This window comes from Pundamilia nyererei, unplaced genomic scaffold, assembly GCF_000239375.1.
Source record: "Pundamilia nyererei isolate P.nyererei 1_Seehausen unplaced genomic scaffold, PunNye1.0 scaffold00407, whole genome shotgun sequence".
NCBI lineage: Eukaryota > Metazoa > Chordata > Actinopteri > Cichliformes > Cichlidae > Pundamilia > Pundamilia nyererei.
The window spans coordinates 46,119-48,666 of record NW_005187808.1 but is presented as its reverse complement, the minus strand read 5'-3'; the positions used below and the strand labels follow the sequence as shown (position 1 = coordinate 48,666).

Here is a 2,548-nt window from a genome sequence, read left to right as displayed (position 1 = left end):
ACTGTCAGAGGCTATAAGAAGATCATCTGTAACCTTCACTAAAGCTGTTTCTGTGCTGTGATGAGCTCTGAAACCTGACTGAAACTCTTCAAATAAGCCATTCCTCTGCAGATGATCTGTTAGCTGTTTGACAACTACTCTTTCAAGGATGTTTGATATGAAAGGAAGGTTAGAAAGGAAATACATACAACACAGCAACATTCTTAATAAGAAAAACTGTAGTATCCAAAACTAACATGGACTATAAATCATTTAGTGAAATAATATCCAGAAATACTTTAGTGATGGTCGTTACTGTATTTACATTTTAGCCTCTGCTAACACAAATTAAATGTGTGATTAGCTCAGTTAGCTTCTAGCTGTAAATAGCATAATTTTTTTTGTTGTTGAAATTCACTGATTGAAAAAGTCTTTCATAAATAGTTTTACTGAAACAAACTAAACGCTTGATTATAAACCATTAGAAAATGGCAAAACTGGATTTAAGATACAGAGATAATAAATTTATCATATCTGCCTTACTACCTTGTGCAGGGCTACAAAAAAAAGAACATTTTACACCACTGTGACGTCATACTTCATCCATCCAACGTATTTATGACCCTGCACTCACCTTTGCTACAGGTGGTTAGTTTTTAAATTCTTTATTTTTATATTTTAATGCTTGTTTTATTTTATTTTATTTTTTAATTGAACACTAGTATATATTCAGATAAAAATACACCTGAAATATTTAAATGCACATATGAAAAAAAGCAAACAAGTGAAGAAGTACATTTTTTCTTTAACTGATGTTGAAAATATCAAAACTTGTGACAATAAGGAAAAGCAGAACTTGAGGGCGTACCACTGTTACGAAATGTATTTCAAAATAGGTTTCGCAAAACTTTGAAATCATGACACTGTCATTGTTGAATGCTGTGACATGAAGCAGGAAACAAAAAAGCGTTAGCACTATGTGACGTTTTGACTACTCTTAGCATGTCCATAAAAGGAAGGCTTTATTTGTGTGGCAAAAATAAACAACCGGAAAGCTGTAGGATCGCAACAATACACGATTTTTACTGGACAGTAATCATAGCATGGATCATAGAATGGGTGTGGCACGTATTGATGAATCTGACAGACAGTTTAAGAGGAAAGAGGAATATGCACACCAGTAAAATTTTCTACACAATTCAATTTTTAGTACTGCAAAATAAGCAAATGTGTACAGTATATTAATAGTTTTTCATACTGTAGCATAGCAACAGCATCTTTTCTTGAAAGTTTTAAGTGTCAGTATTTTGCTTTTGACAGATGGAGTAAGATATAAGAATCAAAGACACAAAACTAATTCCATAGTAAAATCTTAAGTATGTTTTTCAAGTGAATAATTACGTGCCAGTATGTTCAAATCTAGTATCTGACTTTGATGCTCTCTAGTGGTAACTGTGGAAAGCTGTGACTGGATTCAAGAGGTGGAATCAAAGTAACACATACACTGTATGGAGTTCCTCATATGTGATTAGAATTAGAGATAATATAACCATGTTATCATCCTTTACAGTGGCTTTAAATAAAACTACAGATGTTCTTCCTTCTTCTTTATTCTCAGTGTTAAATGCTGCACTTTGTTTCACTATTGATCCCGTGGCATGGAAGGCCCTGAATAACTCTGCTGCTGGTTTTGGGTACCAGGTGGTTCAAAGACAATCAGAGTAAGTCACATCATACATTGTTATGTTGGATGTCGATCTATAACTGCAGGTTTAACAATCATTTCTGTTAAGGCCCACAGTAATAAACAAACAAGGATATAATACTTCTTAACAGGAAACATATGGGGTTTATTTAACCACAGTTTGCACTCTAGACTTCATCATTGTCTGAATTTATTTCCTCAGTTTGCTCGTCAGTGCTCCCCTTGAACAGTATTCACAAAATGGAAGAGGAAAAGTATATAGCTGCACCACATCTTCCCCAAACTGCCAAAATATCCAAATTGATGGTAGGTAACCAAATGTGATGAAACTCTGACAGAAACCATGTTGACATCAAAGAAATTCCCCACAGACGCTAGCACAGAAACTTGTTTAACTCAAATCACAATAAGTAAATATCTTAGTAAGTAACACTGAAACTTGATGAAGTAAAATAAGCAAAGAAGTCAATGTTATTAATAATGTTATTGTTACAATGTTTCTTTTGTAATTATTTAAAACTTTAAAATGAAGCAATAGTGAAACTGAATCCTATTTGCATTGATATTAAAGCTGCCTGTTATACATCCTGGTTTACAGTGAAGAGAAGTTTCGATGTCTAACACTTGTCATATCAAATGGGGAAGTGTTTCAGTCATGGTTCTTTGCAGTCATCGATTTAAGTCTTGTTTTTTTCCTTTCAATTGCCTTTTATTAGTATTTAAATTTTCAATACACTTTCAATACAGCACCCGATTTTGCAGTAAACATGTCTCTTGGTCTGACAATGAAAAGCGATCCCGCGACACAAAACACTGTGGTGAGTTACTGAACTGCAGACACTATGAGAACTTTGTTAAAAACAC

The 2,548-nt window shown here is 33.6% G+C and overlaps 1 long non-coding RNA gene across 1 annotated transcript; it reads left to right on the top strand.

Annotated features, from left to right (window-relative positions):
• Positions 1 to 1,655: 1,655 nt before the first annotated feature.
• Positions 1,656 to 2,499, top strand: LOC102194521 (uncharacterized). Its single transcript, XR_312318.1, has 3 exons — positions 1,656 to 1,700; positions 1,887 to 1,990; positions 2,432 to 2,499. It is a non-coding gene; the product is annotated as an uncharacterized LOC102194521 (long non-coding RNA).
• Positions 2,500 to 2,548: the final 49 nt, after the last annotated feature.